Source organism: Chinchilla lanigera, unplaced genomic scaffold, assembly GCF_000276665.1.
Source record: "Chinchilla lanigera isolate Chin_1 unplaced genomic scaffold, ChiLan1.0 scaffold00003, whole genome shotgun sequence".
Taxonomy (NCBI): Eukaryota; Metazoa; Chordata; class Mammalia; order Rodentia; family Chinchillidae; genus Chinchilla; species Chinchilla lanigera.
Genome location: NW_004955404.1, coordinates 28,665,273 through 28,681,998, shown reverse-complemented (window position 1 = coordinate 28,681,998; position 16,726 = coordinate 28,665,273).

Sequence of the window (16,726 nt, the reverse complement as noted above, 5' to 3'; positions counted from 1 at the left end):
ATTATATAATAAAATATATTATAAGAATATATCATATATAATACAAATATATTATATAGTCATATATATCTAATATATATATATGTAATCAAAAATTGAAGGAGTGGTCACTTGGACCTTGTAGCAATATTTAGAACAGAGCATGAGCAAACCCGGATAACTAACTTGATTGTGGTTATGATTTCATGGGTATACCATAACTTTAAATCATAAACTTTAAATATGCACCCTGTATGGTATATTAGTTATATGTCAAAGAAATGAAAATCTCCCCCAAATAAAAAATGAAATTATAAATAAGGTCTAACAAACCTCCAAGAAAACAATCATTTGAAAAAAATTAACATTTTTCTGTTTAGCATTTTGCAAACTGATTAGTACTTTTCCATTGAGCACCTTGTTCCTCTTTTGGGATTCTTTTTTTGCTATGCCTCTCACTTCCATAAGCTTATTAATGATTCCCAGGGTCTTGATTCCATGAGGCTCCCTAGATATGTGGTATTTGCCTTTTTAAAATTTTTCTGTTTTGAGGGTGCTCATTCTAGACATTGTTTAAGCCTGGCTTAGGATTGCTCTTTTTTTTTTTTTTTTTCTTTTTTCATTCATTCTTTTTTTTCCAGATTCTTATATTTTTGAAAAAAGTGACCAGTGATATATTTGTATTATAAGCCTCAAGATTTTAGGCACTTTCAATATTTGAATGTATGTATTACATGGGCTATATTCAATGCATGCTCATTATTAAAGTCATTGATCATTTTACTTAGCAGATGGAGGTAAAAAATGCTACATACATTCCTTCTGGGGAAGAAAAGATCCATAAGAAAGCATATAGAAATGTAGATTTGTTTAAAAAAGTCTTGGAGGTATACAAGAAAATAAATATTACCCTTTTCCAAATTAAACTGAAATAATAATAATAATGTAAAGCAATAATTCTCAAACCTAGTTACATTTTAAAACAGATTCAGAAGACTTAAAAATATCTACCCAGGGCCCAGTTTCACACTCTGCCAATAGACTCAGAATCCTTGGGAATGGGGCTCTGCGCTGGTATTTTTAAAAATTTTCCCAAGTGACTGTAATTGTCAGAATTTTAAGACCTGTGGATATACTTTCAAGGACCTTGGGTGTTAGAATAGGAAGATTGTCCTTTGCCACTTTCAACCTGAGGGACCCTGGAAGGTAGGTATTGAAAACGTGGTACTCAAGTGTGGCTGCACATCAGAGTCACCTGAGGCCTGGTTGCCATCCCAAAGACACTACTTTAGTGCTCTGCAGTTCAGAGCTATTTCTCAGAACTGTTTGAGGTGATTCTAGTGTGCAAACAAAATTATGAACCATTCATTATTCTACAATGAGCTTCCTTATCTAGGACCTGGGGACAATACCTCAAAGTTTAGTTTTAGTCTATTTTTCATGGTGCTGCAATGACTATGAAACAATGAAATAATGTATATGAAGCGTTTACAAAGCTGTTAGGCTTATGATGAGCAGTTGATAAAAGATAGCCATTATTTTTGTGTCTTCTGAAACCCTTGTAGTCTGGAAAAGTGGGACTGATACAAGGGAAATCCAAACCAGGAAGACTTGCTAAACTCTGCAAAAGTAACACCTAGACCGTATTTGAACATGTCTAAACCCATGAAGAACTGTATGGGAGAATGTTATTTTAAATAGGATGGGCTAAGGTATAAGAAAGCTCTACCAAAGTATCAGAATCAATCTTATTTCCTTTGAGAGAAAAGTTTATTTTATGAAAAAATATTGGAACGAGATGATATCTTAGTCACTTTCTAGTCACTGTGACAAAACACCCAACACCCACGACTTACAGGGGAAGTTTATTTTCATTCATGGTTTCAGTCAGTGGTTGGGTGGATTGAAGAAACAGCATAGTGGAAGGGTATAGCAGAGGAAAATGTGCTCAACCCATGTCACTGAAGAAGCAGAAAGAGAAAAGGGAAGAATCAGGGGGGAGACATACCTTCTAACTCGTGCTCCCAGTGACCGCCTTTAACCAGCACCCCCCTCCCCCAACAGCAAGTCATCTATGAATTTATCAATGGATCAGTCCACTAGTGAAATAGTACTTCTATCCAATTGCCTTCCAAACACGTAAGAATTTGTGGGGACATTTCAGATCTAAATCATAACAGATGTTGTGAATACAAGGGCCAAAGGGGCTTGTAACCAGTCTTAGCTTTATTTGGAACCTGGGCAAAATGAAATAGTTTCTAGAAAAAACTTGACTTTTTAAAAAGTAAGTCTTTCTATTGGTAAATAACTTTATCTCAGCCATTCAATGTGAGTCAACAAGTCTGCAGTCATTGCCCTAAACATATGGTCACATTGGATCCTAGCAGAGCTTCCACAGCACTGAGACTGCTCCAAACAGGAGCAGTCATCTTATAGATAAAAGAATAAGCAATGAGGACATGCTCACAGCCATGTTGCAGAACCAGAGCTGCGACAGTGGTCAAGAAGATACCAGCCACAGAGGCAAATCCATAAAAGCTGGTCTCAATCTTTAGTTAATAGACCAACGGGTCTTCTTTATCAACTCCTAAGCTGAAGTCTCTGCTTATTTTCAAACCACCTATATGGATGCATTGAGGTTCCCATTTCCTCTTTGTAGGGACCTCTCCAGACACCACTGAATATTCAATATTTGGTGATTATCTACCACCTTTGAGAGGGATTTTTGGACTAGAGGGAGATTTGTTCTTAATTAGATTCCTCTAACATTAGGTTTTGGTTATTTGAAGCAAATTCAAAATATTAGTAGGTTTTAGTTCCCTAAAATCTTTTTTCAAGTATTCATGGATTGTTCATTTCTGTTGTACATTTCTAATGATTTTTTCTTCCAAATGTAGAATGGACATTTAAAGGCTGAATTCTTCTTTTCTTAGGGATAATTTCAACAATCTTTGCATTCATAACAATAATGTTTGGCTCCTTTCAATGTTGTGTTATCTGTCCAAAGATAATCATGATGAGATTTAGGGTTCTCTTGAATTTCTCCTGTTGGTGTATTTATTTGCTTGCTAGTGCCATATAAAGTGGCACACACTGAATGGTTTAAATAACAGAAATTTATTTTCTCACCATTCTGGAGGCCAACAGCCTAAGATCAAGTGTCACCAAGGCTACTTTCTTCTGAGCACTCTGTCTCTCTCTTGTTAGTTTATAGGTGGGCACCTGCTTCCTACATATTCACATGACCTTTCCTCTGTACATGTCTGTATTTTGATTTCCTGTTCTTGCGAACTCCAGTCATATTAGATTAGGACCAATACTGTAACCTCATTTTTAACTCAATTACCTTTTTAAAAATCCTGCCTCCTAACAGGGACACATTCTAAGGTTAGGACTTCAACGTAAGAAATTGCGGCAACCACAGTTCAGTCCACAGTGTGATAGCAAGTTAGAGGCTGCTTTCATTACAAAGCATTGGGTCTTCACTTGGACCTGAAGATGCCTAATGGGTAATGAAAAGCAGGGCACTACCCCGGCACCTCTGCTTTCATTTTGTCTCTGTTTTCTTTACTACCCTAAACTTTTGTGTCAGACTCTTGTTCAGCTGTGCATCTATACATCTTATTCAGTTAAAGAGCATTAATCTAAGGCTGATAACCCTCCCTTTTTAAGAGTGAAGGCAACAAGATAAAAGTAAGACATTTTCAAATTTTGCAGCAATATCTTATTTAGCAGATTGTCTATTGTCAACTTTTACACCATCGTGTTCTACACTACTGGGACAGGAATCAGAAGTCTCCAGTCATTACTCTAAGCCTAAAGACCTAATTAATTCCGCCTTACCCTATTAACTTGTCCTTCTTTCCCAGTCATTCTTCCCTGATGTCACCTAGGACCCCAAGAGTTGAAACTACCCTCCCACATGTACAGCAATTATTTTCTTATGTGGCAATGCCTTGCCTAACTGATCCTGAGCTAATGGTCAACCAGATTATGCCTGAGCAAGACTGAAAATTAACTATGCAAGGCCCAGATCTTTGCTATACAACCTTCAAACTGTTAGTTATACAACCATTCAGACAGATTTTCAGTCACTAGTCTGCTGGTGTTTTTTTTCCATTGTGGCCCCATTAAGACTAAATTCCTTTCCTGTGTTCATCATCATTCAGCTCTTCAGTTGGCCTTTTAGGACATGAGAGCAAATGTGGTTCATTGGTGCCCCTAGAGTCAAGCCTCTGGCTTAGACTTCCATTTATAGCATTAATGTATATATTCAAGTTGTCATTCAAAATTCTGCAATAACACTTTTATCAAAATGCTTTGGAGACCAGAATATGCTTGTAATTCTATACTATTCAAATAAAAATACAGAGTGCTCAGAATACACAGTGAATGTTTAAATGAAAAAAATTATTAGAATAAAAGGGCATTGCCCTTAATCAAATCACTCCCAAATTACTCTCCTCACTTCAGCCACACTCATCCCATTGTCTTTGACACTTTCTGAAGCAGTTCTGCAAGTCCACTTTCGTGTCTCTATGTAGCACGAAAACAAATATGGTGAATGCTGCTGACAAGTGCCGTCCAATTGAAAGACAAGCTTGTAAAAACATTACAGTGCATCCTCATCTACCTTATTCATCAGATCTAGCACTATTTTTTTTATCTTTTTTTTTTTTTTCTGTTTTTTTTTCCGGTACCGGGAATCAAACTCATGACCTCATGCTTGCCAGGCAGGTACTGCACCGCTGAGCTAAATCCCCAGCCCCAGATCTAGCACTATTGACTTCAGCTTCATCCCTAAAGTCAAAAAGACCATGAAAAGCGAATGTTTTTAATTGATTCAGGACATGGAGGCAGCTGCCATAGTGCAACTAAAGACAGTCATGAAAAAAACTTCCAGAATTGCTTAGAAAGTAGAGAAAATGGTGGGATAAGTATGTTTTAAGCAAGGAGCGAGGGTTAATGGCATTGTGTCTTTTACTGTAATAATTTTTCAAAAAAAATAAACACTGTATTTTTTTACCACCACATATATTTGACATTCTACTTACATTGGTCAGTAGAATCAATATCTCCAAGTCGGGAACCTATGCTATAGTTTTTTGTTTTGTTTCGTTTAGTGTTTTTGGTACCGGGAATTGAACTCAGGACCTTGTGTTTGCCAGGCAGGCGCTATGCCACAGAGCTATATCCCTGGCCCCCAATACTATAGTTTGTGTTATGTTTGTTTCTAAGAATATAGGATTGCTTTTGAGTAATAATATATGTTGATGATGTGTTCCTTCAAAGGAAAATCAAAGTGTTTTATGGAAAGTACTCCCTACATCTTCTGAAAATGCATCTAGATAATCTGAAAACGTACCTCAAGACTTTTAGTAGTCTCACATTGGCATAGTAAGTTATGCTTTACATATGACAGAATATAATGTTTTTTTATTGTAACTTCCACCCTAAGTCCCAGGCATGTGAAGCCCCCCAAATAGTACTTATGGCTACTAATTAAAACTCAGTTCTCTTGATGTCCACTATCTTATGCATGCAGGAAGAGATAACAAACATACACATTTCCCAAACTTCACATGTACGTGCATCCATTAAGAAGTCAGTGCTCGTCACCAAGCACAAAGTGACTTGCCACCAGATTCGAGCCTTAGAGAAAGAAGAAGGATGAAGAAATGTTACAAGACGGACATATTTTCTCCTTAGACATTGTGTTTGTCTCCTTCTATTAGCTTATTTTTGGCATGCAGAAGAACCCATCCATATGGGGAACATTTCAAAATTGCTTGTGAAGAGCAGGCGTATTTCCAAGAGGAAATGTAACCTTGCCTTCATCTGGTGTATCAGATCAATGCACCGTAAAAGATCATGTTCAGTTACCTCATTTTTTTGAATTAGAATTAATGGCTCATTAGTCTTGATCATATCAATATTATAACACCACTTACATTGGGTAGAAAAGGGAAGGAGGCTGATGGAGTGCACTTACTCCCTTTTGCTCTTAGAGAGTAGACTGTGTGCCAGCCTCAGGGAAATGTAGCAAGATCACGAGGTGGCCCTTTGCAAACAGGCCCCATTTAGGGCAAATGTGGATTCTTTTGTTCGAGGCTGTTGGAAGAACAGTTAAAAGGTTCTAAAGGTTTGGGTCACTTGGGACATATATTAATGTTTCCCCTGCTTCAGGCAGCTGGCCAGAGTGGGGGAACCAGACACCCTCAGCACTTCTTTGGCCGCATGTTGGACCATATGTTGGAAGCTGAAAAAAACAGACATTAAGAATCTCTTGAACATCACTCCCATGAGAAATCCCTTCTCCAAAGGAGCATATATTTATGCAGGACACAGAGAAAGATGGAGGTTGAGGGTTTAGAAATAGAAATGAGAAACGTCAGATATTTGAGGATATTATTTTAAAATCTTCTCCTTTATTACTGCTAGATTAGGCCAAAAAGAAATAGTAATCTAATGGGCTCTAAACTTAAAGCAAAGCAAAGCAATGCAAAAACAAAATCTAACTTCATGGGAGAAAATTCTAGACCAGGATTCAGGAACTCTAGCTGTTTACTGATTTTGTCACTACCTAACCATGGACTGCGAGTAGGGGCCACAGTTACTTTTCTGAGTGGTTTTTCTTTGGGAGTCACATCCCCTTTCCCGTACACCTGACTGGACCGCATCCCTGTAGCACATCTCTGGCCACAGGCATTGGCTCAAGGACCAATAACCTTGGAACCAATTATTGTCTTCCATAAGATTTTTCTGGAACTCCTAGGAAACAAGCACTGCTTTTTCATTGGGATTATGAATCAAAATGATGATCTAAACTCAAATTGCTGGTCTCCATCTTTGTCACATAAAAACCAACTTAGAGGGGAACGGGCCTGACCCAGAAAGATGCATCTTGAGGTGACAAATATTTACAGACTTGTATTGCACCAAGTCTGAAGATGGCCTCCCTGCAATCCCTTTTGAAGTTGGGAAATACACTCCCATAGTTCCAGTTGTGACTTTGCCACCTGGAACCTGATTGCTCTGCTTTGTATATTTTGGTTTGTTCCTCTGAATCTCTCCCTTCTCATTTGTGAAGGAAAAATTCATCTGGTGGATTAGTAATCTTCTTTCCATCTCTGCACTTAAGACTAAATCTGTATATCTTCGCATGTTTTCCATATTAGTTTATTGGGATAGTATTTATTCATGGACAGATAACCTATCTCAGAAATCCCAAAAATGTTTCTCAAAAGCTTCCTCCAGTTACGTGGAATTTTATAATTATATGAGGTTAAATTTATCTTTACTTTAACAATGGATAAAATGCTTGATAGAAAAAAGTTCACAGCATAAACAGTATCAGAAAGTACAAAATCCTTTTAAAAATGCAGACAGCTTTTAGAAGCGAGAGAGGCATGATAAAAATCTAACATCTGTTCATTAGAGTATGCCTAAGTGTTAAATACAGCTATTATATCTACCTGAATGCAGTACAAGTGTTTTTCTAAAAACTTAATTAATAACTAAGACCAGACAATCCCTCTAGTTATTTCAACTCTCTACACCAAACAACATATACAGTTGATTCCATTCCACAGATATCTTCAACAAAATCTCTTTTTATTTTTGAATACTTCAACAGCATGACTACTTCAGCAGCAAAGAAAGAGAACTGCAGTAGACAGCACAAAATTCACCTTGAGAGTAGATATTTAAGATGGGGGGATGTTGGTCAAGACCAGCACGTTTTAAAAAATAAAGTGTCCTGAGCTCAGATTTCTTTCATTGGCACTTGCCTAGTTTTCTGAACCTTAGGCAGAAGACCACATTAAAAACCTAATATAGGGGCTGGAGATTTAGCTCAGAGGTACAGCGCCTGCCTGGCAAGCGTGAGGTCTTGAGTTCAATTCCCAGTACTGGGAAAAAAAAAACCCAAAAACCTAATATAAATATTTTTCTTCTCCTACACTTTAAAGAGGCCCATAAAGTTTTACTAAGCTAACTTTTAGCTGAAATTCAGCATGAATGGAAATGTCATTTTGACAGCCTGGAAGTATGACATCTCTCTGCAAAATGGGCTCAAAGGAATAGTAGCACTTAGCATTTGTAGCACTTGAAAGCTATTTACTAGCACACTTAGCATCATGATATGAGACCATGAGTTATACAACTTGAGGATAATGATAATCAGAGTGGGGAAATGAGGCTGGAGGAAGCTGCATCAGTCTTAAAACTCATAGCTTTCAATGACATGATAATATTTGCCTAATGCTATTTGGACTGGACCAGCTTTCTGTGAGGAGAGGGCCCTGTCCTTCACCCTTTCTGTGTTCCCTGGAGCTCTTCTACGTACAGCATGTTAGCGTCTTGTGTGGTTCCCTGTGAGTGCTTTCCTGAGGTTTGGGAAGAAATGGCTTCACTTCAGTTGTGGGGTCTTTAATGTATTGTCAGGGGCCAGAGGAAAAAAGATAATCTATTTTCTAATGCAGAAGTGACTTAGGAAATCCCTGATGGGAAAGTTCATCTCTGACTATTTTTGAAAGTGTTTTCCAGTGGTAATTTATAAGTAGATTCTGCGGTTTGAGTGCCTTTGCAGAAGACGTCAGAGACTGAAGCATCTGAGGAGTAAGGGATGCTTATGCATTATCAGTTCTATGTTTGTTTGTGCAGGCAGACCAAAAATAAAAGTGGCCATGTCCAATTCCTACCAACTTATCTGGTAGGATTCCTCTTTATAAGCAGAGAATAAGTTCATCTGACCAGCACTTGTGAATTCCCTGAGGGTGACATACTACAGCCTTGTGCGGGTTAATAGTTTTCAAACTTTGAGGTGCATAAGACTTTCCTGGGGAGTTTATTAAATTATGAGTTTCTAGGAGGAAGCTCCAGAAATAATTGATCTAGCAAAGGTGGAACAGGAGAGTTTAATTATGCAACTTCAAACTGATGGATTCACAAACACCCTTGCCTCCCTAACTCTAATGTTTTGAGGTAGGGACAGTATAAACCCCTAAGTCCCAGAGCCAGAGGAGGCCCAGGGGCTCACACAATGAAATGCATGTGGGCAAACATGCCCAGAAGACCAGACAGTACTATGGCTCAGGAATGCACAGCAAGGTGAATTTTAAAATACCATGAGATACTAAGCACGAGGAATGAAGATTTCCAAAGTAACTTGGACATTAAAGGAAGTTAAATCCTATCAATCACTCCATGTTTTTCATAGGAGAAAAATGAGATGCAGAGACAGAGGTTAAATGACAGGACCCTGATCAATTAGCTCAGAGCTGAAGAGCAAGGACTAGAAGCGGCGCCTTTAACCTTTGTGTCCAAACCACTCAAAGCTGCAGCAGCCCTTGGAGAGTCAGCCAGTGGAAGAAGGGATGCAGAAAGTAGTCTATTTAAATGACACAGGAAACACTAATGACCTGGCTAATTAATAATACTGGCTTTAGATTTGTCTTGACAAAACAGGGGAAATCTGCCACTGCTTTGCATAGATACACAGGCGATATACCATGTGGAAAGAAAGGGGTTCCAGGGGGTCCTGTATAGATTTTCATAGTGAGTCAGAATACACGGTAATACTGTATTAGCATGGTCATTGAATGCTATTAACTCTTCTCATGAGTAAATCAATTTAATCTTCTCAAAGAAAAAGGTAAGACGGTGAAAGGGAGGAAGTTTTATCCTTAATTTATAAATGAGAAAACCAAGTCACAAAAATACTATGAAACTTGTCAAAGTTTACACAGTTAGCAAATAGTGAGGTATAGAGGTAAATAAAAAGGGCATCTTCCTTCCCAGCTCTCTCCAAACCAACACTATGTACAGAAATTTATGCATGGGTATATGGCAGCTCCATGCCTGATGACATCCTTACCAGACGGCAGGATCAAGATTTTTAAAAGGTCCTGGTAGATTAAAACTAAAGTAAGGACAAATGTGAAATTCTACATTTAAGTTAGAAAATCAGCTTGTGAGTACAAGAATGCTAGTAAGAGCTGGCTAACTACAATCTATATGAAAAAGACCTAGCGGCTTCAGCTGACTTTGCACTCATAAAACATTGTAAAGTAGCTGCCAAAAAGCTTATGCAATCTCGGACATAAGCCACAAGGTATAGATAAGTCCCACAGCATTTTAGAAATGTTAGATCACAATTAGAGCTAATTTATATGTATACACATACATATGTACGTATATATATATATATATTTTGGAAAGTCATTTGTGTGGTAAAGAGGAGATCTGTAGTTTTTGACAGCTTAGCATGTAGATATATTCTTTAAACTGTTTTCTCCTTGCACTTCTTACTCCTTTTTCTTTACCTCCTCGTTCTCCTCCTCCTCCTCCTCCTCCTCCATCTTCTTCCTCTTCTCTTTCCTCCTCTTCCTTCTCCTTTTTCTTCCTCCTCCTCCTTCTCCTCCTCTATTTCTCTCTCTCTCTCACACACACACACACACACACACACACACACACACCATGCTTAGAATAATAGTAGTAAATGAAAAGTAGAAACATATTGTATGCATCTACTTACCCTCACCTCTATCTTGTGGTCCTGGTTGAACTATAAGCCATAGTGTCCTTGTGCTCTACTGCCCATTCCTGCCCCTCTGGTCAAGAGGCATCTCCACAACCAAAACTGAGTCACACGCCATCTTTTGGTGATTTTATCTGTAACAGAATGATACACAAGAAAAGATGTTTGGTTGGTCCTGTCACAAACCAAACTGTAGCCACAGGGAATATATAAGTCCTACTGCATTTTAGAAATGTTACATCACAATTGTATGTATATTTACATTTTTTTAGAAAGTCATTTGTGTGGTAAAGTGGAAATCTGTAGTTTCTGGGCAGTTCTGTGGAACTCCAATAAGAAATCAAAATGTCTGATATCATGCTGGTGTCTTTAATAACAGAGTTCAGAAGCCAAACAAGGTAACCGTTCCTTAGTATTAGCTAAAGATTTTTCCGAAAGCAAAAGGCACAAGAAAAGAAAGAACTGTGTTCTGACTGGAGTTTGTATTAAGTGCCTGATTCCTGCTGTGAACAGTGGTATGTGGTTGTTTTACAAATTAGCCACATTTGAATTCTAAATTACTATAGGTGCAACAGAGCATTTGATATAAGACTAAGCTTATTTTCTAACAAACAAAATAATTGCTCAATATTGGAGAGTTGGTGGGCATGAGGGTAAAAGAGTTGGCTGCCTAGATAGCATTCCCAATATCTAGCAGTACAAAATAATGGTATTGATATGATGAATAAATCTGATTCTGGTTATTTTATGTCAAATTTGTAGAAGACAAATTTTTATGCAAGTATGCAGAAAAGTAATAAACCTGCTTAAGGAACAAATTTAATGGTTTCTAAGACTATATATTTGCTATAATTGTTTATCTTTTAAATTTAACACTATTATTCTAAGCAGGAAGCTTGTTTCAAGTGGTGTAAAGATTGGAATAAAATTAAAGATTCTGAATTTTCCAATAGGAGTTTCCAAGGGAATCCACCATGATTAGATACGATTTCTGTCATGATCAGTTCCTTGTCTCAAAGCTCCTGTAGTAAATCTTGAGTGCATTGCAGTAGCTCTTCTCCGTTCTCACTCCTGGTAGGAGTGACAGATCAGTAAGAAGGAAGGAGGCTGCAGTCTGAGGACATTTTTCTATAAATTATTTTTTGATTTATTAAAAAAGATATTTGCACAATTTCTATGTGTCTGTTTTAGTCTTCACTTAAGAAATTAAAAACATCAAACTTTAACCTGATGGTTTTTACAAAAATCAAATGAGTGTTTGGGAGCAGGCAGGAAGGAGCTACTAGGAGTCATTCAAGGAGGCATCAAGCAATCAAGAAAATCATTTCTGGCTGTTCTTTGGGTCATGAGAAATTAATCTGGGCTTTTCTAGCTGATCCCTCCCACTACCCAAGTCAGATCACCTCTCTGGGCCCTGTGTCCAAAAGTCAAGCATTCAGCTTTACAAAGCAGGTTTGAAGTCTGCTGGCGAGCCAATCTGGAAACTCCTGCAGCCATTGCTTTGGTTCTGCCTCTCTGGGGATCTGTAAAACCCTCTGTCTTCTGGGCTGTCCAGTCAGCACTTTCCAGGAGCACTTAGGAACGATGGCACCCCCACCTCTCCATCAACGACAGCCAAAGCCCTAACTCCTAGACACTGCATAATGGGGAACAAGAGGAGCTTTAGAAAGGGTCTCAGGAAATACTTTGCCAGAGCAAGTCAATATGAATGTGAGGCTGACTTCCAGAATGAGCGGTAAAGTCCCATCACTAAGATTCTGCCCACTGTGCTATTAATACAGCTGGCTGCTCTCGTGGCACTGCACGTTGATCAAGCACCTCTCGTACATTAGGCTCCTTGTGGAGCAGACTTAGACAGAGTGTCTGCAAGACGAAGCACTCCAGAACGTTGTGCAGGAAACAATCCCGCGCTGACACGGGGAGAGGAATGGATGGTCTCCTTCCCAGGTCTCTGTTTCTATTATAAATTAGATGCCTAACTAAAAAATGAGCAAAGCATAAATAATTTAAAGCAAATCAAAGGCCTTTATTACCACCACTGAACCCAGGCTTTTGAAGATAACTCGTCTACCCCGGCACATTTATGGATGCTTGCTCTGCTTTGCTCTCTATTCCTTTCACAACCATACACACACTAAGAAAAGCAAAGACAAAACAACAAGAAAGGAAAACAAACAAAATGCCCACTAAGATTTTCAATCTAATGTCACTTGCAAATCCCAGGCCTCCAGGGAGCTAGAGTTTATTCTTGATACAATTGCATCCTTGGTCTGACTTGAGCTTATTTCCCTTTCCACTCCAAAGGAATGGATTACCCAAAAAACAAATGGAAGATCCCAGGACAAAGCCACAAGAGATGTCCTGGGAACCATTTAAAACAAATGCGTATTTACCCAGCTCTTCTCATCTATCCTTATTTTTTCCAGTTCTTGTAGGGCCACAATTTCACCTATTTTGTAGTAACAGAGACCTGATGACCACTACCCTGATTATCCTGTTGTTGGTAGTATTCCATTATTTAACTGTGTGTTTAAATTGTGCTTGTTTTTGCAGTAAGGTGATCTGACTCCCTCACAAACAAAATACAAAGGTAATCTTTCACCAGGGGACATGAAATCCAATGAAGAATAACTGCCTCTGATGTACACAAATACTTTAGCTTAAATGAGAAAGTAAGAATAGAAAACTAAAAGTATCTCTGACTCCGGAAAAGTGTGTAAAGACTTCTGTTTTGTTATGATTAAAAGATATTAATTAGGGGAGGTAAAACTTGAGAGCTCTGGCCCAGGCAAAATACTAAGAGTACAACCTATCACTTGCGGGGGGAGGCTTATTAACAATGCAGGCTTCCTGGATTCACACTGGAGACAGAACATCAGGAAATTGGGAGTATGAGGTTCAAGAATAGGCACTTAGGAATCTCTACTCTAAGAAGCAATGAAAGCAATGAAATGGAAGCCAACACTCATATCCTTGCCACATCAAACCCTGAAATAAAGGCAGACCAGATAAGACTAGAGCCTGTAGTGAGCTGGGGGCTGTAAGAAATTTCAGTAGTCATTAGATGTTGAGATTTATGGCAGTTTCTGTGAATTGTAATATTTTTATTCTTTTATAATAATTCAGAAAGTATGGAGAATGCCTTTGTAGTTATTTGTCAAAAGAGAGACAGTTTAGTAGCTGGACTAACAGAGTGAAGGTCTGCTCATCATGCATTGGCTGGCACTTTTCTGTAACTTATGTTATCTGAGCAATCTTATCCTATTAACCATCATGAAAGGCAGGAGGATCACCATGAGTTCGAGGCCAGCACGGGCTACAGGGTGAGTTCAAGGCCAGAATTTGACTGGAGAACTGATCTAATTTCATCAATTCTGTGATCTCTATCCCTGGTGCCTACTTCACCTTCCCAAATCTAGTAATTAAAATGACCAATTGGGTCAGCAGCAAAGTATAATAAGAAAGGAAAGGATCTTCCCTTATGGAATGAGGCTCTACAGCTTCTCTTTTTGTTTTTCGTTTGTTTGCTTTTGTGGGTGCACACGTGTGTGTGTGTGTGTGTGTGTGTGTGTGTGTGTGTGTGTTTGAGACCGTATTCCCAGCTGGCTTTGAACTCATGACGATTATTCTGCCTCAGCCTCCCGAGTGCAGGGATTACTGGTGTGTGCCACCATGCCTGGCAGCTTCTCTCACAAGGGTTTAAAATCTTTTGACCCTTTTCTAAATTTTTAATTTGTATGCTGAATGAATCACGAAGTCATATTATCCCATGATGCCAAAGGCATCTCCCAGGTGGTGGTGGTCATTGTATAGGAACTTTATATACAGACATCACACACTCATTTAAAATACTCTCATGCTGAGCCCTAATATCATTATGTCAGCCCTGTTATAGGACAAAAGAAGCTTCTCTTTCTCTCTAATACCTTCCTTTCTCTTCCTTTTTACACACCTTCCCAGCAGAGGGAAATCTAGGATTGCCTGAGGCCAGCTCTCCTTCTTCTCTTCTTAACTCTACCCTTTTCTGCAATCCCTTGTCAAATTCTAACAACAGAGCAACCGCCTGACTCAGGCCAGAGGAGAACTTACCCTCCGCAGCAGCACCTTGCTTTTCCCTCCTCGCCCTTCCTCTCATACTGCTCACAGACCAGTGCAGCAGGAAAGGCAGTTCATGCTCAGCGAGAACCTCCAGTGTCCCAGCCACTTCCATAAACATGGTGAATCTCATCTCATGCAAAGTAACCCTTCAGATCCTTTCTTTTGTAGACAGTTACGCTAACACTGCTCAGAGTCACCCAAGCATCTGTCAGATGACAACATTCATCCTTTTGGATCACTGCAAGACATGCTCCCTTCACCCGGGAGTGGCTAACTGTGTTCCTTTACAGAGACAAAGTCAGCTACACTTGTATTCACTTCCTCTGTTCATTACACAAAGCAGATCCCTCAGTCCTATCAGTACGGTCCTTGTCATAAGCCTCATAGTTGTCTCCCTGCATCTTGATTTCACTCTAATGAAGACTTCAAGTCCTTCTTTTGTCTCAGCTGCCTTCTGAGAATGGCCTCCTTTCTCACTCTGCTCTCACCTTCTGGAGCAGGAGAGGAGACTTAGGTCAGGATCTGGGCACCACACCCAGAGTCCCTGGGTCCTAGCCTTTCCTCTGCCAGTTCCTGACTTCTGTGTACTCTTGGATAGTTGCTTTAAATTCTCGATGTTCTCAATTCCTCATCTATAACCTGGCTTTTACTGAAGTAAAAGTATTCACCTCTGTGGAGACTAAATGGGCTGATGCATGTAAAGCTTTTCAAATCGTCCTAAGCATCCTCTTAATAAGGGGTAGCTGTCAGTCTACTTTCCCGGCTACATAGCTCCCATCAGCCTGGTGGAACAAGTGCCCATCACACCCATTTCAAATCAAAGGAAGACCAGACTCATAGGTTTGTGCTTCCATGCTCTCTGCTGCCTTCCTCCAACCTATTGCAAGCTTCTTTTTCATTAATTTCCATATACGCCTCCCCTGAGCAGCGTGGTTAGACATCTCTCACACTATCAATTCCATGGTTTTACGCCTCTACATATTCAACTCACTCATGTTAAAATCCCATTCATTCTTCATGATTCAAAAACCAGCTTCCTTGTAAGAGGGTCTCCCTCATCTTCCCAGTAAGAAGTAACCTTTTTAACTTATGGGTTCAGCTTTTTATTATAATTCTCATTCTGGCACCTCACCACGTGCTATTAGCAACTATAGTTTGTGTCCAACTACTCAACAAAAGTGTAAGCCCCTCTGAAGCAGGGGATATGTTGTATTAATATTTGCATTCCCCTAAGTATCTGTTCACTGTCTTGCTCATAATGAGAATTCAATAAAATTTTTGTTCGAATGCCCGGAATATGAGTTTTATCTAATAATAATAGCTACCATTTATCGAGTTCTTTTTCAATGCCAAGTCCTGTGGGGATTATCTGTATTGTCTCATCAATCCTCCCAACTCTGTAAAGTACTTACTGTTATTCTTCCCATTTTTCAGATGAGGACACTGAGTCACCTGATAAGTAATTTGGTTAATATTACCTAGCTGCTAAATAACATAAAGTGAACTTAATCCCCACTGATGTTCAACTCCAAAACACTGCTTTTGAGTGCCTCTCTTGTCAAAAGAGGCTTTATAGAACTAGACCTACACACACACTATACTTAATGGTACTAATTGGCCACTGGGCTTTCTGCCATCTCAGCAGTCATATCCTGAACATCCGTTGCTCTGGATCAGCTGAGATGCGCTTCCATCTTTCTGGAGATGGAAAATTCTAAGAGCAGCCACAGGGAGACCTCTCCCACTGGCTCTGATCCCTGGGACAGGAATTGAGCTCCAGTAGGTAGACTGACTACAGCAAACTCTCCAAAGAGAGCCATGCAAATTAAAATGCAGTAAGCAAATCACTCACTGCCTGATATGCAGTGCATTGTAGCTTATTTGATAGCATATTTATGCATACATCTTTGAAACAATATTCTTGTAAATCTTGTATCAAATCCTTGGGGAGATATTGGTAGTAAGCAGGAAATCAGCAAACACATTGATCCTACATGCTCTGTGATGTTAGCAGTAGTCATGAAATTCAATTTCATCTTAACATATTAAAATCAATATACAGTGTTCGGTTTAATTTAGAATGTAAATACCATCAAGGGTTTTCAAGAC